At 41.3% G+C, this 26621-nt stretch overlaps 1 protein-coding gene across 2 annotated transcripts in view; it reads left to right on the top strand.

Moving 5' to 3' along the window:
* Window positions 1–26621, top strand: part of HPCAL1 (hippocalcin like 1) — a 342211-nt gene that overhangs the window by 143062 nt on the left and 172528 nt on the right. For both annotated transcript variants that reach the window (XM_082249028.1, XM_082249027.1), the window contains exon 2: window positions 19561–19620. The gene's annotated coding sequence lies outside the window, so the exon portion shown is untranslated. The remainder of the gene's footprint in view (window positions 1–19560; window positions 19621–26621) is intronic.

Genomic DNA, 26621 nt, shown 5'->3' with positions numbered 1-26621 from the left:
GCATCGTCACTTCCGGTCAAACACTTGCTGGTCACACCGTGGAATGCACGCCGAATGCGGCTTACACGAGTTTGTGATACATGTGATATATGTGATATTTATGCTACATGATTGTGAGTATGTCTTTGACCTTATAACTAGCAATAAAACTGTTCAAACATACTTCACCATGTACGGTCTTTTCATATTTTAATGGTGGATACGGAGGCGGATCACACTTACCTTTATCCAAGGATTTATGAAAAACCCCGAAAGATCCTTGAAAGAAGGCTTTTGTGCATTATACATTTCAGGCGCAAACAATCTGGCATTGTGGTGAGTGGGGAACCAAGAGGGGTCACCTATCACCTTGGAGCACTTCTGAAAATTTCTGCACCTGAGCACTTTATTTGGATCACTTCACAAGGACTTTTTTAATCAATTGTATTATCTATATTTATTACATCACATTTAACACATTTGTTTTTATGCTAGCGCTGCTTAAATTTGGTTTTAAATACTGCCATAGGACACCTGTAAGTGAATGGAGCCACCAGCAAACTGGAGGCTGGGGGCAGCAATCTTAGGGGTGGACTAAATAAAAAAAAAAAAGGAGACCTTTAACAATTGGACAAGCTGCATGCAATGTAAGTGATAGCAGCAGAAAGGGATAAAAAAATGTATGGTTTATTATCACTTTAAAACAAATCATACATTTGAGTGAATTGACCCTGAGCTTTCTGACACTTATTCCAGACAGGAACACTGAGAGCTCAATGTTTGCTGCACAATGATTTATGCAGGCCGTAGAAGTGTTTTGCAAATAGCAGTTTTGGTACCAGTTGAAGATTGGTGTGGAATCCATTAGCAGTGATAGACTTAGCCATAGCAGGTCAGCTGTACACCTGAGAAAGGTAGGAATGGGTGTCTGCCCAAGGCTCACAGTGCTCTAACCTGCCACTCATCCTTCAACTTTCCTGATGGTGGACTGAAGAGAGAATTGTTACTTTCACTTGTCTTTACCTACAGTGGCTACTCTAGTTTTCTATCGTATTGTCCTGGTGGTAGGGCTATATTTCTGCACACGCATGGTTCGGACATGCAGAGATGCTGTATTCATTAAGTGTTGTAGCAGTGCTCATCCGTTAATAGCTAGGGATTACCAAACATTTTTATCCTGCAGATTGACTCAGGTGCTGCTATTTTTATTTAATCGGCATTAGGGAATCGCTGGTCATCTTTTCTCTTACAGCACCAAGTTAACAAGCTTTGCTATATTTAAAGCCCATCTCCAGGCATTGCTATTTTTGAGTTTTTTTTCTTAAATTTACACATTACTTCATGGTTTTACTACTTAAGGAGTGCTTTAAGCTCTTATATGCACTCCAGTTATACAATATGCAACGGGGACACTCACTTACCATTTCCTGCTGCATTTGGAACCGATTCTATGAGCAATGCCAGTTCTGGTGTTGTGTTTCTGTCCCCTCACTTTGCTGTGTCGTTTAAAAAAAAAAGCATAGCTCTGTTGTATTCTGTATGTTCCCTTCTTATTTTCAATAAAGAACAACCTTGTTTGTAAAAAAAAAAAAAAGCATAGCACAAATGTCATCACCATGCTGTGAATGGCAGAACAGAGCGAGTGGGGTGGAGACAACTTCCTGTTGCAGTGGGAAGTGCAGTTTCCCGTTCTATATAACAGGAGCTGTCAATGCAGCTTGACTGCTCCTAAAGTAGTAAAATATGAGGATGTTAATATGTAGGTTTAAAGCCTGTCTTTTGCCAAAAAAAAAAATAAAAAATTCCTAAATAGTGGGGCTGTGCCCGCACAACATGAGTCAACTGCTCATTTGTGTCTAGTGGATTGGAATTACACTTACCTAATCCCCCAATCCTCCCTGCATAAGACCGGTTCCTGCACCCCACCGCCAACCTCCCTTGTGCGGTCCTTATTTCACCACTCCCATAGACCTGCTCTGGACGTGAGGACTGGATCATAGGGGAGTTCCGTTTTCCAGTGGAGTGGAGGATCAGATGAGTATACAGCTTTCTTCTCTCCCCTGGCCAAAACAAACAGATGACCCATGCAATGCAGGCTCAGCCCCACTGCATGGGAAAACATTTCTTTTTTTTTTTTTTTGACCGATGTGCTGGAGTTGGGCTTAAAATAAAAGGAATTAAAAAAGAAACCAGGACTATACATAATATTAGAATGGGATGTAGTAATTAAGACCTGTTGGCTAGTAAGATTAACAGTACCCTTTTTCTTTCTGGTATTTATTAATTAATGATGTCAGAAAAAAAATCTATAGCAAGCCAGCACAGTTCTGAGTTTGTAAATAAAGTGATCCACAATATAAAATTATTCTTATGCGAATTAGAAAAAAATTAAATATGCATTCGACATTCAATATTTAAGCCCCTATGTTTTATATATATATATATATATATATATATATATATATATATATATATATATATATATATATATATACACACACACACACACACACACACACACACACACACAGTATCTCACAAAAGTGAGTACACCACTCGTAGTTTTGTAACTATTTTATTATGTCTAAACCGTAAAACCCTGAAACTGAGATGCCATTGAGAACGTCAGCCTGCCTGCAACATCGTTCAGCATGACTGGTTTGGTGGTAGGTCAGTGATGGTCAGGGAAGGCATATCCGTGATGGGGACGCACAGATCTCTACAGCCTAGACCTTGTCACCCTGACTGCCATTCGGTATTGGGATGAACACCTTGGACCCATTGTCAGACCCTACGCTGGTGCAGTGGGTCCTGGGTTCCTCCTGGTGCACAACAAAGCCTGGCCTCATGTGACGAGAGTGTGCAGCCAGTTCCTGGAGGATGAAGGAATTGATACTATTGAATGGCCCCCATGCTCGCCTGACCTAAATCCAATAGAACACTTCTGGGACATTATGTTTCGGTCCATCCGAGGCTGCCAGGTTGCACCTCAGTCTGTTGAGGAGCTCAATGATGCCCTAGTCCAGATCTGGGAGAAAATACCCCAGGACACCATCCTTCGTCTCATTAGGAGCATGTCCCAAAGTTGTCAGGCATGCATACAAGCACATGGGGGGGGGGGGGGGGGCATACAAATTACTGAGTACCATTTTGAGTTGCTGCAATGAAATTTCAGCTAAATGGACTAGCCTGCTGCATCATTTTTTTCACTTTGATTTTCAGGGTGTCTTTGAATTCAGCCCTCTGTAGGTTGATAATGTTAATTTCCATCAAGCAATGTGCCAGCCTTCCCTTCCTAACACGTTACCCAGATCATATCAGTATAGATATCCAATATATTTTTCCCCGTTGAGATCTGATGTGTTTTCAAAGTGTTACTTAAAAATAAGTATTTGTGTGAAGAATACAGCCACTTGCTTAAATCTTTTTAAGGGCTTTTCTCGGCCACTATTATTCAAGCAAAGTTCCACACGAGGAACACCATTCCATGACAGCTGATGGATTCCCATGACAGGGCATCATAGAAACATAGAATGTGTCGGCAGATAAGAACCATTTGGCCCATCTAGTCTGCCCAATATATCTGAATCCTATGAATAGTCCCTGGCCCTATCTTATATGAAGGATAGCCTTATGTCTATCCCATGCATGCTTAAACTCCTTCACTGTATTTGCAGCTACCACTTCTGCAGGAAGGTAATTCCATGCATCCACTACTCCAATTAAAGCAATTGTTTTACAGCTTTTAATGCTGTGCCCAGAGGCTCTGCGCTCCAGCATTTATTTAAAGCAGAACTTATCTCCTTTATAACCTTTTCCCTTTTTGGAAACTGTACTGGACTGTACAGAGGTTGTATGTGTATGGTGAGCTGAAAGCTTGTAGCACTCCTCACAACCAACCAGGACTCCCTAATATGTGACATCACACCGTCCTAGGAGCTCTGATTCACCTGTGGGCTCATTCACATCTGTGCGTTCTAAAACACCATACACATTCTCTGAACATGCATAGCTCCTTTTGAATGCATTGTGTTAAAATAAGATTTAACAAATTATGCAATTTGCATGCATTTTTCCCCTGGTCATCTTGGGAAAATGGACATGCAAAAAAAAAAAAAAAAAAAAAAAAAACAGTTAAAAAATAACACATGGTAAGTTTTTGGCAGGACCTGCCGATCCTTCAGTACAGTGGGAGAACAGCGATCTGCACCGTTCTGTCAGTACAGAAGGCATAGATCCGGTGTCTATGCAAAGCAGGGGCATAGATCCATGCCTTCCCCTACTACAAGCACCTCCCTCACAGCAACAAAACACCAGCTAGGCACACAGTTAACCCATTGATTGCCCTTGACGTTAACCCCTTCCCAACCAGATTCATTAGCACAGTGACCGTGCATATTTTTAGCACTGATCACTGTAATAATGTCATTGGCTCCACAAAGAGTGTCAGTTAGTGTCCAATTTGTCCGCCGCGATATTGCAGTCCTGCTATTACTAGTAAAAAAATATATAGACACTATAACTTTTGCACAAACCAATCAATATATGCTAACTTATTATGCCAAAAATATGTAGCAGAATACTTATTCTATTTGGGAACAGCGCTGCACGTTCACACAATTGTCAGTTAAAGTAACACCCTAACCCTATGGCTACGTTTCCACTAGTGCGATGCCAAAGTCATGCGATTTACAGTGCAACTTTGCAGTGCGACTTTGACGCAACTTTTTTGATCCGACTTGACACACTGACTCAAAGTCGCATCCAAGTAGTGCAGGCACCATTTCAAAGTCACATAGATGGGAATGGGTGCCATTGAAATGAATAGGTTTTGACTTGTCATGTGTCAAGATGCACAACAAGTCGCACTAGTGGAAATGGGGCCGTATCACAAAAAAAATAGATTGGTCAGGAAGGGAGGTAAACCTTTCAGAGGTCAAGTGGATAGAATTGCATCGGAATCCCTGCAGAGATGTAAACGGCCTCCACAGAAACTCGTGTTATTTCACTCATTGTGCGATTCCATGCGTTCTAAAAACAGATCAGAAATTGTATCAGTGTTCATCAGGGCTTCATCTGGTGATCACACCAGTGCGCTGCGGTCTGGCTGCAGTGTGGGTGTATGCGTGGTTCACCTGCATTTTTCTGGAAGCACCCAAGAGTTGTGCATACTACATCTATGATGCGCTGTCAGAAAACGCACCATAATAGAAGTCTATAGGATTGGAGCTAAATCAAAAATGATGCAGGAATGCACAAACACCGCAGATACATCTGCTTCACCCACAAACCTGCAGCAAGCTCGGCCTTACATGAGATTAAGGACCCTTTCACACTTATGCAACCTGAAAGTCGTGCAACTTTGACTGGACTTGAAGCAATGCCTGTGTAATCTGGAGGTCTATGGACCTTAAGTCTCATTAAAGTCAGACCAGAAAGTAGTGCAGGGACTCCTGTGAAGTCGCACAGATATGAACGATTCTCACTGGAAATTATGGGTTATATCCTGTCATGCGACTTTGCAGTCCCAAGTCGCACAAGTGTGAAAGGAGCCTTAATGTGCTTTTTAGGTGCGGAGTCGGTATAAAATGGCACAGATGTGAATGGGCCGTACCATGTACACCCACCATGGAGGGGAGGTTAGGGAACAGACCCATTAGTGATCCCCAGTCACACCAACTGACAACCTGGGGCATCTATGGGGTTTTCAAAAGTGTTGACCACCCCTCTAGCCACTAAACTTTCTCTTGGCCATCTTTTCAATGTAGCCTTTCTCTTTTGAATGCCCCATCCTGCAGTCTCTCTAATGCACAGACCACAGCATTTTTGCACAAGTGAGGGAGAAAATGGTGTGCCTTCTCTTTTAAGTCTTCTAGTTTCTTCTGCAGGCTCTCCTCAGCTGCGTACACACAGTTTGTGCTGTCACATGCACAGACTATACTGTATATGGTTGATAACCCTTACTTTTCAACAGAGACCCCAAATCTGCCTGCATCCTCCCACCATATGTGGGAATTTAGCTCAAGTGAAGTGCTTAAAGTGGTTCTAAACCTCAAACCTTTTTTTTTTTTTTTTTCTTTACCTTAATGCACTCCTTGCAAAAAAGGTAAAAAATGTTTAGGCATTGATATTGGCCCCTCACCCCCCCCCCCCCATACTTGAGCTCTCATTCTATCCAGCGCTGTGCCCGTCTGCAGCTCTTCTCTCCTGTCACTTCCGGGTTTTACAAGCTTTGCTGAGGCAGGGGGGCCATTGGCTGTCACTGCTGCCAGTCAATGGACCAGCAGCTGGGTTTAGGAGCGAGCCCACACAAGTGCCCCCATGGGAAACCGCTTCCTATTGGGGGCACTAGTCAGAGAGGAGGAGCCAGGACCCAAGAAGAGGAGGTTCGGACCACTCTGTGCAATTTTGTTGCCCAGAACAGGTAATTATAGACAGGTTTGTGTTCATTTTTATTTATTTTTTTGTATAATTTTTCCTTTACAACCACTTTAAAGTGGTTGTAAAGGCAGAAGGTTTTTCATCTTCATTGATTCTGTGCATTGAGATAAAAAGCCTTCTGTGGGCAGCAGTCGCCCCTAATACTTACCTGAGTCCCATCTCTATACAGCGATGTCCACGAGTGCCTCGGTTGTCCGGGACTCTCCCTCCTGATTGGCTAAGACACAAGAGAAAGAGGGGTGGGGCGGAACCACGGCACTGTCTGACTGGATACACAGAGCTGCAGCTCAGCTCGTGTGCCCCCATAGCAAGCTGATTGTACAATTTTTTTTTTTTACAATATTTTTAGGAGCCCCATTGGGGACTTTGGTGAAATATCAGAGAAAGATTGTGGACAGATATTCCCCAGTCCATTTCTCTATAGCCTCAGCATGCATTTAGCAGGCAGATCCTGCGTCACACAGGGATTAAGAACAATTTTTATTATAAAGAACAAGGAGCCCTGAAAGTTATTGGATTCCACAGAGTCCTGATCTCCATTTCTTATTTATATTTTAATTGTTTAAGAACATTTTAAATATTCAATACATTTAATCTAATTTGTTACTTAACATGCAAAAGCTTATAGTGGAAGTCATCAGGTATGACCAGACATAAAGCCCCCTGCCATATTGTTAATAAGCTGCGAGCACTTCAGAATTAGGGGATGATTTGAGAAGGGTCCCCCCCCCCCCAAAAAAAAAAAAAAAAAACAACAACCCCGTAAAGCACTGTACCTGCCCCAATCCTCTTACATAGGATTTACTTGTATATCTGCCGTCGTTCCCTTTCTACACTCTTTGGAAAGTGCAGATCGTGTTAGAAATCTTTTTCCCCCCTTTCATACTGTGTGTGAGCTTATTGGAGTAAAGGGACACCCCCTTACCCCCCCTCCACATAGGTAGAGGAATGAAGGAACATGCAGAGCTGCAGTCTGAATAGAAAAGCTCCCTGCTAATCTTCCTCTAAGCTCCCTCCCCGACACTAATTTTCAGCTGCTGTTATCTCATGTGCCAGAGAAGTGACTCAGCTGATGACAGAGAAAGGAAGCACCAGAGAAAAACAGCACTTAGTGCTTTGAAGAGAGATAAGTAAACACTACAGATGTAGATTTTAGGTCAAATTTTATGAATCGGGTTTACAACCACTTTAATATGGACAGCTACATCATCATTTATGAAAAGTTTCAGCATGGGAAAACTCAGAGCAGTTAATTTGCCCGCCAGGTTAAAACCATTTTTACAACTTGTAAATGTAACATTGGCCAGCTGTTCGCCAAATGCCACATTCACACCTAAATGTGACAGTGAAATGTCAGAAGGGCAAATTGCCCAAAAAAATTAATCAACCAACCTTTAAAAATACTGTATATCAAATAGTATGCATGTATGTTTTATTTATTATTGCAAGTGGAATGACAATTTACGTTGTTACTATATAATGCTGGTTCAGCTTTATCTGATCTCGATTTTTGTCATAGGGAATAGTGGAGGAATATAGCGGTGTCTGCACATTTATGGATTACTACTAAAAGCTGTGTCTGCTATTCCACAGGGCATGCATAAACCATTCCCTCTGAAAGCAATGACTACTGCACATCTGTTTGCTGCTTTGCTAAATTGAATTTGTCAGAAGGTGGAGTAACACTTTAAATGTGGTAATATGCTGCTGCTATTTTTTTTTCCCTGCAGCCAGATGGATGCCAAAAATATTAACTTTTCATGCCTTGTATAAACATTGTGAAGGGCTGGATGTAATTAAGTAGCTGGAGTGTTTGCTGTGTTTGAAGGGAAGTTAATAATTGATACTAAACTGCAACACGGCTGGCGGAGAAGGAGCTGCATGGTTTTAATGTTGCATTAATTGGAATAAATCAAGAAATATTAGTCACTTATGAAACTTTGAAGTTGAAATGAAAAGTTCTGCATAGAACGAGCAGCTCGGCCTTGGCAAAAATAAATATTTTCTTTCTGTATTTTTCAAGAAGTGAGAGCTTTTGAAAATCTGAACGAAGTTCATCCATGATATTGTTTCCAGTGTTTTGGTATAATGGATCTGGTTTTTGGCTACAAGGGATTATAATTGTTTGCCCTTGGGCCAGTTTGACTGGCACAGGTTCCTATGACAAGGGTATGGGTCCTGGTTAAAAAAATGGAGAAAGGAAAAAACAGAGCAGAAAAGCAGTTATTACTCACCAAACCGGTTAATGCAAAATATTATCGGAAGGTGCGTTGGGCATAGAGAACATCCCCCCCCCCCCCCTCCGTAATGTTATGGAGATGAGGGGCGGGTGTTTTGTATAGTGGTGATCTAAAGTTTGGGCACCCCAGGTAAAAATTTATATTAATGTGCATAAAGAAGCCAAGGAAAGATGGAAACATCTCCAAAAGGCATCAAATTACAGATTAGACATTCTTATATGTCAACAAAAAAATGACATCTGCAAAAGTTTGGGCACCCTGCAGAATTTATAGCATGCACTGCCCTCTTTGCAAGGCTGAGACCTGCCAGTGTCATGGATTGTTCTCAATCATCGTCTAGGAAGACCAGGTGATGTCAATCTCAAAGGTTTTAAATGCCCAGACTCATCTGACCTTGCCCCAACAATCAGCACCATGGAATCTTCTAAGCAGTTGTCTAGAAACTGAAACTGAAAATAGTTGACGCTCACAAAGCTGGAGAAGGCTATAAGAAGATAGCAAAGCGTTTTCAGATGTCATTATCCTCTGTTCGGAATGTAATTAAGAAATGGCTGTCATCAGGAACAGTGGAAGTTAAAGCAAGATCTGGAAGACCAAGAAAAATATCAGACAGAACAGCTTGCAGGATTGTGAGAAAAACAGTTCAAAACCAACATTGGACTGCACGATCCCTTCAGAAAGATCTGGCAGACACTGAAGTTGTGGTACACTATTCCACTATAAAGACATACTTGTACAAATATGGTCTTCATGGAAGAGTCATCGGAAGAAAATCTCTTCTACGTCCTCGCCACAAAAATCAGCGTTTGAACTTTACAAATGAACATATAGACAAGCCTGATGCATTTTGGAAACAAGTTCTGTGGACCGATGAGATTAAAATTGAACTTTTTGGCCGGAATGAGCAAAGGTCAGTTTGGAGAAGAAGGGGCACAGAATTTAATGAAAAGAACCTCTGTCCAACTGTTATGCATGGGGGTGGATCAATCATGCTTTGGGGTTGTATTGCAGCCAGTGGCACAGGGAACATCTCACGAGTAGAAGGAAAAATGGATTCAATAAAATTTCAGCAAATTTTGGATGGTAACTTGATGCCATCTGTGAAAAGCTGAAGTTAAAGAGAGGGTGGCTTCTACAAATGGATAATGATCCTAAACACACCCCGAAATCCACGGGGATTACATCAAGAGGCATAAACTGAAGGTTTTGCCATGGCCTTCACAATCTCCTGACCTCAGCATAATTGAAAATCTATGGATAGACCTTAAAAGAGCAGTGAGTGACAGACAGCCCATAAATCTCAAAGAACTGGAAGACTTTTGTAAGGAAGAATGGGCAAAGATACCTCAAACAAGAATTGAAAGACTCTTGGCTGGCTACAAAAAGCGTTTACAAGCTGTGATACTTGCCAAAGGGGGCAGTAGAAGATATTAACTCTGCATGGTGCCCAAACTTTTGCAGACACCATTTTTTTGTTTTCTGTTATTTTGAAAGTGTAAATGATGGAAATAAAATCTAACTTTTGTTGACATATTATAAGAATGTCTAATTTGTAATTTGATGCCTTTTGGAGATTTTTCCATCTTTCCTTGGCTTCTTTTTGCACATTAATACAAATTTTTACCTGGGGTGCCCAAACTTTCGATCACCGCTGTATTCCTAATGCCTTCCTTTCCTCTGGAGCGTTGTCACCCTAGGACTGAATTTTTAGATTACTGTATAAAGCCATTCATCACTAGTTATTTATAAAAAAAAAAAACACTATATAGTCGTGACAGTGCAAGCACATTCTTTCTGTGTAAATGGGGCATAAACCATCATTTCTAGGCTGTTTCCTGTGTTAGGTGGAATGCTTTTCTTTGATTTAAAATTGAAAACATTTGACCACTAGTTGATGAGAAAAAAATTCTAAGATACCTAGTGCCATCTAGTTGCCAAATGCAGTATTTTCCTTTTTAAAACATTGAAAAAAAAATTTTTTTGTTTTTGCCCCAGTCGTATAGAACAAATGTACAATAACTCTCATTCAGCAAATTGCTCTGCAAATGTTTTTAACCACTTTACCACTAGAGCATTTTGCTGTCTTACGTCTGGGCCACTTTTTGCGATTCGGCGCTGTGCGACTTTAACTGACAATTGCGCGGTCGTGCGACGCCATACTCAAACAAAATTTACGTCCTTTTTTTCCCACAAACAGAGCTTTCTTTTGGTGGTATTTGATCACCTGTGCAATTTTTTACTTTTTGCGCTATAAACAAAAAAAGAGCGTAAATTTTGAAAAAATAACAATATTTTTCACATTTTTTTTTATATGAAATTCCCCCCAAAAAAATGTAAAAATCAAAATTTTTTAAAATTTTTGGCCAATTTGTTTTCTGCTACCTATGTTTGGTAAAAAAATTCACAATAAGCGTATTTTGATTGGTTTGCGCAAAAGTTATTGCGTTTACTAACAAAGGGAAAGATTTCTGTCATTTTTTGGTCTTTTTTTTTTTTAACGCGTAATGGCGGCGATCTGCGATTTTTTTTTTTTTTTTGCGGGACTGCGACATTGCGGCGGACAGATCGGACCCTTGACTGACATTTTTGACACTTTTGGGGGTACCAGTGACATTACTGCAGTAATCAGTGCTATATATATGCACTTTTACTGTAAAAATGACACTGGCAGGGAAGGGGTTAATTTTATTGGAGAGGGAGGGGTTAATGTATGCCTGGTGCTTACTGACGTGTGGGGGGGGGAGGTGACTGTGTGAGCCAGGGACAGATCGGAGTGTTCAGCTATGCTGAACACTCCGATCTGTCACTCCCTGTCACTTGGGAGATCCACACTAGATCCCCGAGCGATCGCCGCTGCTCCTCCCCTGGCCCGACTCCCGCTGTGACTGAATACAGCGGGAGCGAGCCTCCGGCGGCGCACAAGCGCCGCCCACAAGGGGGAGTGTCTGACGACGTAGGTCTACGTCGTCAGACGATAACAAGCCACTTTGCCGCAGTAGTACTACGGTACTCAGTGGCAAAGTGGTTAAGGAATACACTGTTTGAAGTTGGGCTATGACTAGGCTATGAAAATGCAAATATTTACATCTTAACAAGAAGTGAAAAAGCTTTAAAATAGGCCCTCGCTGACCTCTGTAGTTACATCCACTAATGGGCCATACACACTATAAGATTTTCTGAAGACTTTTTCCTTTAGACTCACCAAAACCATATAATATGAGGTCAAACCTAAACACTTTCAATTTGTATGCAATCTGGCAGGCCCTTGCACTACATAGAAAAGGTAAATCTGAAGGAAATCTAACCACAAAAGTTGGATAGTGTGTAGCCAGCTTAAGGAGCAATTCATCTTCAAAGCTCACAATGGAAGCAGAGAAGTCATTAAAGTTGGGTCCAGGGCACTTATCTATCTACTCTTCTTGTGCATCTGCTCTGTGCATCTGCTCTGTATGTTACATTAGATGTTAAACAGCTGGTGGTGGGAGATCAGCTACCCAGGGTAGGTGGATGTGAAACCAAGAAGTTTCTGCTGAAAACTTTAAAGTGGAAGTCCAGCTCACAGCTAACTAGCCTTAAAATTGTCACCCTTCCCCCCAACACCTATGCTAACTAACCTGTTCAGCCTGCTCTGGTCCAGTCACGTGATCCAGCTCACCTGTGTCAGCCAGGGGAGAGGAGAGAACGCAGACAACAGATAGGCCATTGAAGCCTATGAATGACTTCACCATTCCAGGATTCGCTAGTCGTTGTCGCCGGCCTCTCCTCTCCCCTGCAGCCTGCGCTGGCTGTCACAGGGGGTCATGTGACTGGAGCAGCCTGACAAGTAGGTAAGCATATACATATTTCTTACATTAGCTAGCATAAGTGTTTTGAGGGGGGAGGAGCCTATTATAAGGCCAGTTAGATTTAAGTTGGAATTAACTAGTTGCCTACCTTTGGCATGCTACACACGTCCATAAAACCCCCTCCTCTGTACACAGGGTGTCTCCTGTGTGTCCTGCAGTTTCTTATCTCCCCCTGCTCCCTTCCGTGCACAGCCCTTGGGACCTGGTGTCTGTAGAAAGATGATCCTATGACTGGGAGCCAGTCAGAAGCCTTCCTCATTGAATAGTCACTCTGACATCTAATCACAGTGAGCATTTAGTGTATCCTTTTAAACCAAATCAAAAGGAGGAGCTGTCTTCTCTCCTGTGTTCCCTGTCAGACAGATCTGGGAGTGAGAGAGCGAGAGAGAAAGTGATTATAAATGATTGCCTTGTAAAACAACCCATTCAGTTTAAAATAGAAATGAAAAGCAAAACATTTTTGTATAGATTAAAAAAAAAAAAAAAAACATTATTTACCTTTTTTCCCTTTTTTAGAAGTGCTCACATTCCCTCTGTTCTCAGCTGCATAAAACCTGGGGATAAGAGAAGCAGCAACACACTGAGCTCCCAGTAAATAGATGTGCAGCGGAGGCGTGTCAGGACAAATCTGATCATTGGAGGAGAGCAGGCTGAGTTCTCAGCATAGCTAGAGAACTGACCATGGTGTGTTCTCCTGCTCAGTGTGATCAGTTGTTAGTAGGAAAGCAGAGGGACTGGCAGGAACACCAGGGATTTCACATAAAGCAAGCAATACGAAGAGAACAGAATACTTTCTCATACAAGTGCATGGTACAGCAAACACATATCAGAAATATGAAGTGTTGGGGTAACAAATGCTTTAACTCTTAACTGGGACATGCTCTTATTTTACTACCTAACCCATTCATTTCAACCTGAATAAGCACTATTTAACCACTTACTGACAGCCTGCTGTCGATTTACGTCGGTCCTTCGAAGGCATAACCCTGGTATTTTTTTCAGCGGCGGGCGGTCGGCTTTCAGGTAAGGGTGGTCTCAGCGGCGGATTTGCCACAGGATCACCCTTACAGTGCATCGGAAGAGGTGCCCCCCCTCCCACTGCGTCCCGGTCCTTTTCCCCGCTTACCGTACCTGCCGGCAGCGGGGAAACTGATCTGGTCCCAGATCCTCTTAGACAGGAAGTTGAGTGATGGCAAGGTGGCCCCCACTTGACTTTATGGTCTTGGAGGACCGGAGCGAAGTCAAACGTCGCTGCCCTGTTTAAAAAAAATGTATTTTTTTGTAGTGTACTTGTGAGGTCTTTTTGACCCCAGATTTCACAATAAAGAGGTCCTGTTATGCCTATTTCTATTACAAGGAATGTTTACATTCCTTGTAATAGGAATAAAAATGATCAATTTTTTTTATTTTTTTATTTATAATAGAACTTTGTGAAAATAAAAAATAAATAAAATAAATTGGAAAAAAAAACTAAAGAGCCCTGTCCCCGTTAGCTCGCGCGCAGAAGCGAACGCATACAGAAGCCCTGCCCACATATGTAAACGGTGTTCAAACCACACATGTGAGGTATCACCGCGATCCTTAGCGCGAGAGCAATAATTTGAGCCCTAGACCTCCTCTGTAATTCTAAGCTGGTAACTTGTAGACATTTTTAAAATGTCGCCTATGGGATTTTTAAGCACCAAAGTTTGTCGCCATTCCGTGAGCATCCACAATTTTGAAGCATGACATGTTGGATATCTATTTACTTTGTGTAACATTATCTTTTACATTATGGAAAAAAATTGGGCAAACATTACTGTTTTCTTATTTTTTAATTAAAAAAAGTGAATTTTTTCCAAATAAATTGCGTTTGGAAGACTGCTGCGCAAATACGGTGTGATAAAAAATATTGCAAATATCTCCATTTTATTCTCTAGGGTCTCTGCTAAAAAAAATATGTACTGTTTGGGGGTTCTAAGTAGTTTTCTAGCAAAAAAAAAAAAGGATTTTAGCTTTAAGACCAAAAATAGGCTTGGTCTTAAAGTGGATAACAATTTCGTCTCCTGTTCCATGTTTCTATTTTAAATTATTTGTTGGAAAAACAATATTATAAAGTACATATATACATTGTTATCCTTAGGGATTTACTGTTAAAAATACGTGGTTTAGGGTATATGTGTTTTATTTTAAAACGGTAACTTTAAATTACTGATGCATTATGAGAAAAATGTATGCAAAAAAAAACGTTATTTATTTTTTAAAACTTTAACATGCTTTGTACTAAAAATTTAATTTTAATGTTGCAGTAAATAGAACAAGCAGAAGAATAAAATGTATGTTTTCCCCACAGTAATGGTGTTCAAAATATTACTGATCAAACTTGAAGAATATATATATATTTTTTTCAGATTTATATTCTTTGTCCCCTTAAAATGCAAATTTAAAAAAATTCTCAGAGGACTTTAGGGTCACAAGAAAGCCCCGTTTGTCCTCCAAAAACAGTATTTCTCTATCGTTCATTGATGGACGCAGTCCTCTGATCCATAACTGGACTGTCCATAGGCGTAGCCAGAACTTTTTTTCTGCCTAGTGTCCTACTCCTGTAGGGGGCAGTATAACCCTACTGATATGGATCAGAGGACTGTGTCCGTCAATGAACTTAAGAGAAAAGGATTTTCGGTAAGTCAAAAATCCAGTTATGTATCAATTCTTTATCATAGGTAATTACAAAGTTAAAGAATCATGAACAGACACATGTGAACATATGGTCTGGTCCATAGGGGGTAAACAAGTGTGAGAGCCGAAGTGATTAAACTGGTAGTAAACTTTGTTTTACCACTTATACCTACAGGATAGCCTTAAATAAGACATACCAGTAGGTACCATGAATGTCTCCTTAACTTGCACTGTTTAGGAGATATTCAGAGTGCATGCATGTAGCCGGAGCCTGTGTACCCAGGAGGAAAACCAGATGAAGATGGAAGCCCTCTCAGCAGTGACAATGCACCGCTGGAGGGCTTCGTTTGAAGGTAGATACATACTAGCACATTATGACATTGCCTTGCAGGGGAATTTTTTTTTCCTTCAACTGCGGTTTACTACCATTTTAAGAATTAATTATTGCACAGTGGCTGCAGTTACAGAGGTTAGTGGGGCCTTATTTTTAAGCTTATACTTGTCAAGACTATATGAAAATACTGTCCATTATCTAGACACAGTTCTAGTATATCCAACCAAAACATTTTTTTTAACTTGCCATTGGCTAGATTGGGGAAAATCTATAACCTTGTTGGGTTTATATTTCTGTCTGGGGCTCCGTTAGAAAGATTTCCCCTCACTTACTGTCCAGCTGAGAACATTTTACCAGCCAGGAAGTAGGGGAAATTTTATAGAGGCAACACAGGATTTTTATTTTTGGTAAAATAAGGCTTAATCAGAGATAAACTGTTATCAAAACCTTATAAAGCAGTAAAAGGCTTACATGGTTTTAATCCTTCTCCAAACTCTCCAAAACGAAAAAAAAAAGAAAAAAGGTTTTTGGCTTGACAAACACTTTAACCGGTTGCCGACTGCTCACAGTATATTTACTGCGGCAGTCAGCCCCGGCCAGGCAGAGTGATGTAGGTCTACGTCGCTCGCCTGTCACTCCTTTTAGAGCCAATAGCGGGCGGGCGCGCGCCCGCCGAGGCTCGTTCACAAAGGAGTGTGGGCGTGTGACCGGCGGACCCGATGTCCGCCGGTCACTCGCCGATCGCCGGTACAGCGGGAGAAAGACAGAGCGGCTTATGTAAACAAGCCACCTGTCATTCTCCCCTGTGTAAAAATGAAGATCAGACGGTTCTACTATGTAGAACCGTTGATCTTTGTTTTTACACTAGGAGACCTGTCCCCCTACAGTTAGAATCACGCCCCTAGGACACACTTAACCCCTCCCTGTCCAATACAGTTAACCCCTTCCCTGCCAGTGTCATTTTTGCAGTAACAGTGCATATATATAGCACTGATTACTGCAGTAATGTCACTGGTACCCCCAAAAGTGTCAAAAATGTCAGTCAAGGGTCCGTTCTGTCCGCCGCAATGTCGCAGTACCGCAAAAAAAATCGCAGATCGCCGCCATTACTCGTTAAAAAAAAAAACACCAAAAATGACAAAAATCTTTCCCTTTGTTAGTAAACGCGATAACTTTTGCGCAAACCAATCAAAATACGCTTTTTGTGATTTTTTTTTTACCAAACATATGTAGTGTAAAACAATTTGGCCGAAAATGTTAAAAAATTTTGATTTTTACATTTTTTTGGGGGGGGAATTTCATATAAAAAAAAGTGAAAAATATTGTTATTTTTGCAAAAATTACGCTCCTTTTTTTGTTTATAGCGCATGATCAAAAAATCGCACAGGTGATCAAATACCACCAAAAGAAAGCTCTGTTTGTGGCAAAAAAAGGACGTGAAATTCGTTTAGGTACAGCGTCGCACGACCGCGCAATTGTCCGTCAAAGTCACGCAGTAAAAAATCGCAAAAAAAACCCTGGTCGGAATGGGGGTAAAATCTTCCGGGGCTTAAGTGGTTAAGGGACACACACTGTTACATTTTGATGCAATCTACATACAGACATAGGCAATGGAGACACAGTTCCTGTCTAAACGGTCTTATCAAGTTTTTACATTTCTTTAATATTTTGGAAGGAGATTGGGGCTTTTTATAGTATAAAAGCATACCAGCTAAATCAAAGATGGGAGTTTGGTAAACTTCCTGTTTGATAACCAATGTTTTTACTTTACAAGCCGCGTGTGAATTATTTTAGAATTTGCAGTAAGTACAAAGCAGAACAGATCGCGTCTGGTATTTCCTCTGGACACAAAAGTCCCAACCACCCGCAGCTTAACTAGAATCATTTCAACAAATAATGATCTGATAGCAGGAACAGGGTTGGAGACACTCTCAACATTCTCTTTTTGTTTTTCTTTTTACATTTGCCAATTCACGTGACTGCAAAGGCTGTAAACTGGAAAGCGGTGTCCATGTTGGAGCAGTGTAAATACACATGGAACATCTGTGTGCTACTTCGAATAATATGACACGACACTGTTAATATTTTTTTTGCTTGGAAGAAACCTGCTAATGGCCTTACATTTTGTGATTATTTAAAAAAAAAAAACATTTTTGGTTTGATCCAACAATGTTTTATATAATTACCACATGTTACCTCTAAAGCATTTTGTTTGGATGCAGCCATATGATTCAGTGCCAGTTCACACCGTAGAAACGCAGTCTGGATGCGTTCCAGATGCTTTTATGCATGCGTGTTTTTAATGCATTCCAGTGTGTTTTTGATGCAGTCCAGTGCATTTTCCTCTCTTAATTCTTTTTTTTTCTTAACCTTAAATTAGGACGTGTGTTCCAGGGCATTTTTGGGGGCGTCTAGGTGCAAACAAATTTCGGGGTGGTTGATGGTATACTTATCTCACCCGGCTTCAGCCTGCGATGTCACTGTCTTGCTGATTACCCTAATGCAGGGGTGTCAAACTCCACTTCCATCGTGGGCCGCATCAGCATTATGGTTCCCTCAAAGGGACGGTTATATCTGCAAGATTAGATGTCCAGAGCACCCCACGCCCCCTTACACCCTTACATCACAATGCACCCCCTTACCAGAGGGTGGATCTGGGAAGAAGTGAAGGGTCTGGAGGAGAACCAGAGTAGGGCTGGAGTCAGCTTCTAGAGTCTTCTGAATGCTGAGAGCAGGGGAGGTAAAGACAAGGTGGTGTTGCACAGAGAGGTGCAGGATCTGTAGGAGGAGTTCTGCCCTCCTCTCTGATGCGGACTGCTGAAGAGGAGGGGGGGGCAAAGACGAGCCTTTCTGCGGCTGCACAGAGTACTGCAGGATCTGGCAAAGGAGTTCTGTCCTCTCTACTGCCGACTACAAAGAAAAGGTGGGGGCAGAGACAAGGGGGCTGCCACAGCTGCATGAGAGGTGCGAGGGCCACATGAAATGGCCTGGGGGGCCGCATTCGGCCCGCGGGCCTTGTGTTTGACACCTGTGCCCTAATGGAAAGGATGGTGATGTCATCCACTGCATATAGAAATGGGTAAAGTTATGTTTACTAGCTTTTTTTTTTTCCACCCACAGGTTTTGTTTTTTTGCCTGGGAGGTGGCCATCAAAAAGAAACTAGACCTTGCATAATTTGGACCAAATAAGAGAAGTTTTGTTTTTAGGTTTACATATCTTCATCTACTTTACTTATATTGTAACTTGATAAAGGTCAGGTAGGTAAATGTATTTTCCTAGAGCGCCATTTAGAAATGGCACTCTGTTTAATACTTGTTAATGCGTGCACAATGCCTGTGATTGTGCTGTCAGTAAGTAAATAGCATAGGCAAAATGCACAGAGTCAATCAGAGTAGCTCTGTGCCTTTTGATCATTGGGATGGTTCTTTACAGTGATCACAAATGTAAACCATGAAAATGCCCACATGTCACGCATGTACTTCCGTGGAGACCAAAGTTTCTGTGCTGGGAGCTGTATCTGTCTAAGGCCTCATGCACACAGGACATTTTATTTATTTTTTTGCCCTCCTCTGGACACCTTTTCTCCTGGGGAGCAAAAAGCAGCTTAAAGTGTCTTATGCCACGGTTTGCTAAACGCACCTAGCATTTAGGTTTGTTTACGCGTATTTACGTACATTCAGCATTTTTTTTCGGCCCAAACTCTACTCCCCTAAATGTGCAAGTGATTAATTTTTCTTTTAACCTTTTAAACACAACTCTTCTAATACTCCTGTAAACGCTTATGTGTGCATGTCCACATAGACTAATATTGAGGTGCTTTTAGAGGCTGAAAAAAAAAAAGAAAAAGCAGTGTTTTTATTTTGTGTGCATAAGACCTAAGTAGTCCCAAATGCAGTACACAATAAATCCTGAAGCGTATCTGAGGTCTGACACAATATTGAATGGCTCTTTCATTTTTCCAAGAGGTATTTGTCTTTCTATCCTGACCAGACTTATTACTGTGGTTTTAGTATGCATGTGTTTTTGTCTCCTAAATGGTGTGTCCTTTTTCCTCTGTTACAGGTTCTCTCTTGACTTGCGCTGTGCACCATTCTGGGTTTTGATGAAGAAATCTCCCTTTTGGTAAGTTTTTATACAATCTTTTTAACTGACTTGTGAACTGTATTTAAAGCTGAATTCCAGGCAACAGCTAAAATAAACATATGAAATACATACTGTTTGTAGGATCAGTTTTACCTGCCAAAGAAGTTGTCAATGGACCAAGTAGTCCATTGAGTCTGATTGGCTTCCTGTGCTGTTGCTTCTTTCTCTGCCTCTCTGAGCCCTGCTGTAGACTTGACTGTAATATGCTGACACCAAGTCTGTTTCAGGTTCTTGCACTGCTAGCATTCCAAAATTGGGTAAAATGATTGTAAAGCTTGATATTTTTTTTTTTTTTTTTAAACTACAAACATGTTACCTCCTCTGTGTAATGGTTTTGCACAGAGCAGCCCCGATCCTCCTCCTTCTCTGGTCCCCTGCCTTTTCTTCTGTCCCCCCTGTGCCACCTTTGGAAACTGCTTTCCATGGGGATACTCCTGAATGCTCTATTTAAAGCAGGGATCTGAAACTGGTGGCCCTCCAGCTGCTGCAGAACTACAATTCCCATGAGGAACTGCAAGGCTGACAGTTATAAGCATGACTCCCATTGGCTGAGGCATGATGGGACTTATAATTCTGCAACAGCTGGAGGCCCGCCTGATTGGAATCCATGATTTAAACACACAGCCTGACTCAGCCCCGCCCCCTGCTCTCTACTGTCAGGTTTTGACTGACCGCAGCGAGAGCAATGGACTCAGACTCTGGTTCAGGTGCGTATTTAGGGGGGTTTGGGGGAATTTACTAATAAAAGGTTTTTTATCCTTAATGCAGACAAGGCATTAAGGTATGAAAACTTTTACTTTTAGAACCACTTTAAAGATCTATTTATGTTTACAAAGTTGCCTTCATTGGTGGATTTTATATGTACCTGGCGTTCAGCTTTAAAGGAACCCTATACTTTGCACACAGTAGGTGTAATGGCCCAATAATCCAACATTCCTTTGCTGAAGCTCGTTATAGGCGAAATGCAGGTTTTCTTCAAAGGGAAGCTGCCATGAAAAAAGATATAGGGAGCAATTGATCACCTCTGGCTTCCAAAACTGCTATTTACCAAGAATTCTGCTGATGACTTGAATGCTTTCCCAATCGCTGACCCAGGATATGTTATATATATGCAGCGAAGGAATTCTGATTTGTCTCAGACTTTTATTTACTACATTCTTGTTTCAGATCAAAGTTATTCAAGCTGGCCACAGTCAGGCAAATGCCACTTTCAAATGAAGGCAAGCCATGGCAGCCCCCATTTTTATTTAATGACAGGTGTACTTTGAACTGTTTCAGTAACTGTATATTTGACTTCAGCTGTTCAGGTTTTCACATCAGGACTATTTTAGAATATAAACCTATAGTAAAGCAATTTTCATAGAGAAACCTGTCCTGTTTCCTCTGTGTAGCAAATGCCATGGCAACATCTGATACGCTAAATGTGAATAGAGTCAATCAGGTGTCTTCAGACATTTTTGGTAAGCTTAGCATTGCCAGCAAAGTCCCAGTAATACAGAAAATGTACTCTTATCACTGATGGCTAGTCACACATTCATAGGTACTGATTATTTTTGGTAATAGAGTTCTAGCTATTTCCAATTCTAAAAAATGTTTTAAAAAATTGGCCAGAAGTACCTTTCTGAGGAGGGAGGATGCTGAACATGGCGCCGGCAGAGAGCTTACGCTAGGCCTCATGGGAGCTCCCATCCTAATGTGAAGCAACAGAGAAGCTATTTCTTTTTTTTCCCCCCTACTTGCAGTCCTTGGCCGGCAAGAGACTAGGTTTGGCCAATCCGATAGAGAGAGGGGAGGCTTGGAAGCAGGAACACTGGGGCTGGAAACTGCATAGTTAGGAGGCTACACACAACTCTCAGTGTTGGAGGCACAGAGTACATGGAGAAGGGGAACGTGAACAGATAGCCGTTGCTCGGATGGGCTCTGCTATTCGGAGGCTTGGCTCCCCAGAGATCGACTGAGTGCCCCAGACGAGCGCAAGCTCAGCAGTGGATCGGCTCAGCTTGGGGATGGATCAGCCCCCAGCCTCCTTACTCAGCTCGTCATGAAGACTTGGTGTTGAGCTGCAGCCAAGTTGATCTGGTTCAGTAGAAGCCAATGAACAGACGACATGAGCGACTGTAAGCCGGGAGGAGACTTAAGTGGAGGAGCTGTGCAACAAGTGTAACAGGCCCTAAGGAATGAAGAGCAAGGAGAGAAGCTGGGTAAGGCCCATTCAATTGGATGAGGCAACTAGAAGTGCACCTTACAGGAATCTAATGCCAAAGTACAGCGCCATACACATTGAGGAAACAAGAATCGGTTTCACAGCCACAGGACCAAAGCCTCCATCAATCCACAGCCACAAACCCCCATTAGCAGGGGGACAAGAAGAGAAAACCCCTGATCCAAAGAACAACCTATCTACCAGAGTGGTGAGTCTTTTATACATTGACTGAATATGAAAAAACTGTAAGAGAACTGTACACAAACAACTGGGGGTATTAATAAAGGAACAAGAGTCTCAGATTGAGGAAGCATCATTGTAAATGCAGACTAAGATTAAAAAAAAAACCCTCTAAAAAAAATCTTTAAGGAGTCCTAAAGGGGTCTTGTGGATTGAAATGGTTGAAACTGCAGAGACATGGAAGTGTGTGTGGCTGGAAAGAACGAAAGTATGTAAGAACCAGAAACTGGGAAAGACTTAGTCTGAGATTAACTTGCTAACTTATTAAGGGGAAAGGGGAGAAACCGAAGAACCTCCAAACAAGTGGACACCTATAGAAATTAAGAGGAACAAGAAAACCACAAAAGGAATATAGAAAATAAAAGAGAATGTTAGAATGAGGGGCAAACCAGTCAAGGGAGGAGAAGGGGTAAAATCTCCTAAAACAAGTGCAAGCCCCAGCTCCATAAAACAATTTATGAACCATGAGGGAAATCCAGGTACCTTGGTTACTGATAAACAACTAGGAGCCTGAGGGAAGCAGACTTCAGGAAGCGCTAAAAACAGACAATTGATGGGAACAAATATTCTTAATCATTTAAAAGAGGAGCTGAAAATTGACAGTGACTCTGAAGATACAAATAAAGAGGAACAAAGGATATAAGAATAAAAGCACAACCACCTACATAAGTAGAAATGGCTGATATGTTTGCTAAACTGGAACATTCTCCTAAGACAGACATGGCAACGCTTTATGGAGACCTAGGCCAAAATAACAAGCGTAGAAGACACGGAAAAAAAACTGGACAACCATGCCATAGAAATAAGAGAACTCCAAAGAGCAAATGAGAAATTTACAAATCGAACAAAGAAATAGGTTATACAAAATAGAAGATCAGGAAAACCGAAGCAGAAGAAAAAAAATCTAAGAATTCGGGTCATACCAGAAACAATGCAGGAAGAGGACTTAAGGTCATAATGGAAAAAATATTTAACCCCTTAATAGGGAGAACAACAGAGACACTGAAAATAGAAAGAGTGCATAGGATTAGAAGACCCCAAAATATGACTAGGGAAACTCCAAGAGATCATGAGATTTCACTATTACAAAGAAAAAGCTTGAATATTGGAGAAACTGAGAACAGCAGCCCTGGTGAAGTATGAATGAGCAAATCTCCAGATATTCGCTGACTGTGCCAGATACACTAGCAAGAAGAAGACTTCTTAAGTCATTATTGGAACAAATGCGCACACATAATATCTGGTACTCCTGGGGCTTTCCAGGATGCTTGGTAGGATGAAAAGACGGCCGCTTGACAAGAATTAAATTCCCAGAAGAGACACAGGACTTCTGCAAAAAAATGGCTTTACCCCTCCAAATGTCCCCGAATGAATTGATACCCAAAGGCTAAGTTTGAGCCAAAATCCCTAGCAAAAAGAATTTTAGTATTGGGGAGGGGGGTTAGCTTAGGGGTGGGGGGTAAATGAAGGGAGGGTATGGGAGGGGGGGATCTTTCGGTATAGGTGTTGGAACCCTTTTTCTGAATTGTTTATCTCTGCTTTCAGTATTCTGACAACAGAATGCTGAAGTTAAAAGATCCGAAAGAGTTAAAGAACATTTAAAGGAAGCTAGCTTACCCAAGATACCAGAAGGAAAATTGTCAGCTTTAGAAAAATCTATAACAGAAGAAGATATCAATGTAGCTCTAAAAGACATGGCAGCAGGGAAAAGCCCAGTTGGGTTTACAATCCACTTCAAAAAAAAGTTGAACAGTTAACACAAAAATTTTATGCTCGTATATGAATGGGCTAGGAACAAACTTTGGGATGAGGAGGGAAGCACTATTAGCATATATTACGGTTCTACACAAGGAAAATATGCAACCCTCTGCTCGAGCTACAGACCAAGATCACTGTTTTATGCAGATACAAAGTTATTTGCAAAATTACTGGCCACCAGGATGAAAGATCTGATGCCTGAATGGGAACATGCTGACCAAGTTGGGTTTATCCCTGGGAAGGGAGGGAAGAGATAATGGAGTTAGAACACTACTAGCTCTATTCCTGTCAATAGATGCTGAAAAGGCACTCAACAGGGTAGACTGGGGATTTATGATGAACACACTAGAGGCACTGGGAATAGGCACAAAGAAGGTCGAATGGATCAAAATATTAAATAACCGTCCCACTGCAATAGTAAAGATCAACGGGACTACATCCATTAAAAATGTTTAAGGGAACAAGGCAGGGGTGTCCACTTTCACCCCTGTTATTTGTTCTGAAGTTAGAACCTCTTTTAGCAACGATCCGAAATAGTACAGATATAGGGTTGTAGATGAAGAGCACAAGATGGCTGCATATGCGGATGATGTTTTGTTCTACATCTGCAATCCTAGAATAACATTACCAAATTTAATGAAAGCATTGAAAAACTATGGCGAACTATCCAATTAAAAAATTACGGTACTCCCTCAAAGTCAGAGATCTTGAATATAAATGTGATTAAACAAGAGGAACAGGACTTACGAGAATTCCCATTTACATGGAGGAAAACAGAACTAAAATATCTAGGCATAAAACTAACACCATCCCTTAGGAACATCTACTACACAAACTATATTTCACTACTAAAAAAGTTTGTAGTTTGCACATTTTTAGACAAGTTCGACAATCTTCGCCGATGTCTCTGGAAATTGAACCCGGGCAGATTTTCCTATTGCTACTGGTAAGATATCCAGTACTATGTCATGACGGCAAACATTCCCACATTGATATTTCTGTTGGCTTTCTTTCGATACAGAGAAAAGCCACATGAATGGAGATGTACTTGCTGACTAGTAGGAAAGAAAAGAAGGGGATTCCTTTTGTGTTTGTGGTTTCTGTGGAAAGGGCATATGTGCCGTCTATGAAAAAAATGATCATACTGGGTAATTTTTAGACTGATAATAAGCAAGTGTAGATAGCTGGAGGCTTGGCGTATTTTTGTAGCAGGGAAAAAAAGATAAAGCCCTGGTTCACACCAGTGCAATGTGACAGTTTAAAGTAGCATGACAAGTCGCACCCTATTTGTGGCAATCAAACCGTTCAAAATGTTGAGACATAAAGCGACTTTGAAAAAGTTTCCTGAAGTATTTCTGTGCGATTTCAGTGCGAATTGCATTGACATCGGTAAATGGAGTTGTCAAAATCGCACTGATGTGAAACAGGGCAAAATCCTTCTAATTCTTGTAGAGGATTATCAGTCAGCTGTTTGTCAGGAGTGAAATGTACGCTCAATTCTGTTGAAATATAAGCTGGTTGAGTGACTCTGCGATGTGTTGTATTCAAACTGAGGAGGAAGGGGCATTGTAATCTTAAAACCTTGCATTGATTAGTGCTGGCAGTCTGTCAAACCGATCTTGCTGATTGGAGGAGAGATCAGCTGTTCAAAAACTTACCGGTCACAACCATGACCAGGATGTAATGCTTTAGTGCCGGTTCACATTGGTGCGATGCTGGAACCCTGCAAATCCACTGCTGGTTCCTGCGTCGCACCCGACTTGCAAACAGTTCACACTGCCATATGCAAACTACTGGGAGTGTCAATACAAAGTTAATGACCCCCCAGATTAGTTCGCACATCGCAGTGCGAACTGTAAATTTGGACAGGAATCGATTGCGTAGGTAAGGACACCCATGCGATCCGATTCTTGTGCGGACCAAAAAAAGGGTCCTGCACGACTTTGGGCCGAATGCGATGAAAATTCAGCCATACAATCTGTGCAGTGTAAATCACATGCGATGTCTGACATCGCTGAAGTGTCAACCGGCACTTAACCTCCTGTGGATTGTAAGGGTCAGTACTTTGTATACCATCTGGATGAATTTACAAATCCTTTAGCAGGTAAATATGCATCCCAACTGTGTATTTAGTCATTTTATTTACATTTACACTTTAATTGCTGAGCTGCCAGCTAGTGCAATTTCCTAGGAACGTTTGAACTTGTCTTACATTTTAAGATTTTGATGTGTTCCTACCAACTTCTCAGCTCTAAATTCAGTTTAGAGCTGTAACTGTGCTTATAAAGCTGCATATGTTTATAAAACTGTTCATGACTTTTTTATTCTGCAAGTGCACTTATTTTGAAAATTACGTCTAGAGATCCAACATATTTTTTAATGGGCTATCACTTTACTTGAAGTACTCCTTATCGCAAGCCACTGAGATGCAATATCACGAAGCAGCCTGCTGCAGGGAGACATTTTTAATTTTCTTCCTCTCTGATTCCCCAAGGCACGCAACCACTGTGCAAAATACCATCTAAATGTGTGCTGAGGAGGAAATTCCAGCATCTGTTTGCTGACAGATCTATTTGTTGCAGCCAGATTAGATGGATGGAAAGCTAGAAAGACACATTACTTGGGGGACACAAGAATGTAGTCATTCTTGGACATTTGAGTTACATTGCCACCTACAGGAACATTAAACATTAAAACTAAATTCCAGGTTAAGCGACTTGTCTACATCAGCGGTCCCCAGCATTTTTGGCTTTGGGACCAGCTGCGTGGAAGAAAATTA

The sequence above is a fragment of the Pelophylax lessonae genome (genome assembly GCF_965119305.1).
Source record: "Pelophylax lessonae genome assembly, chromosome: 3".
Taxonomy (NCBI): domain Eukaryota; kingdom Metazoa; phylum Chordata; class Amphibia; order Anura; family Ranidae; genus Pelophylax; species Pelophylax lessonae.
This window is presented reverse-complemented; position numbering and strand designations above follow the sequence as displayed.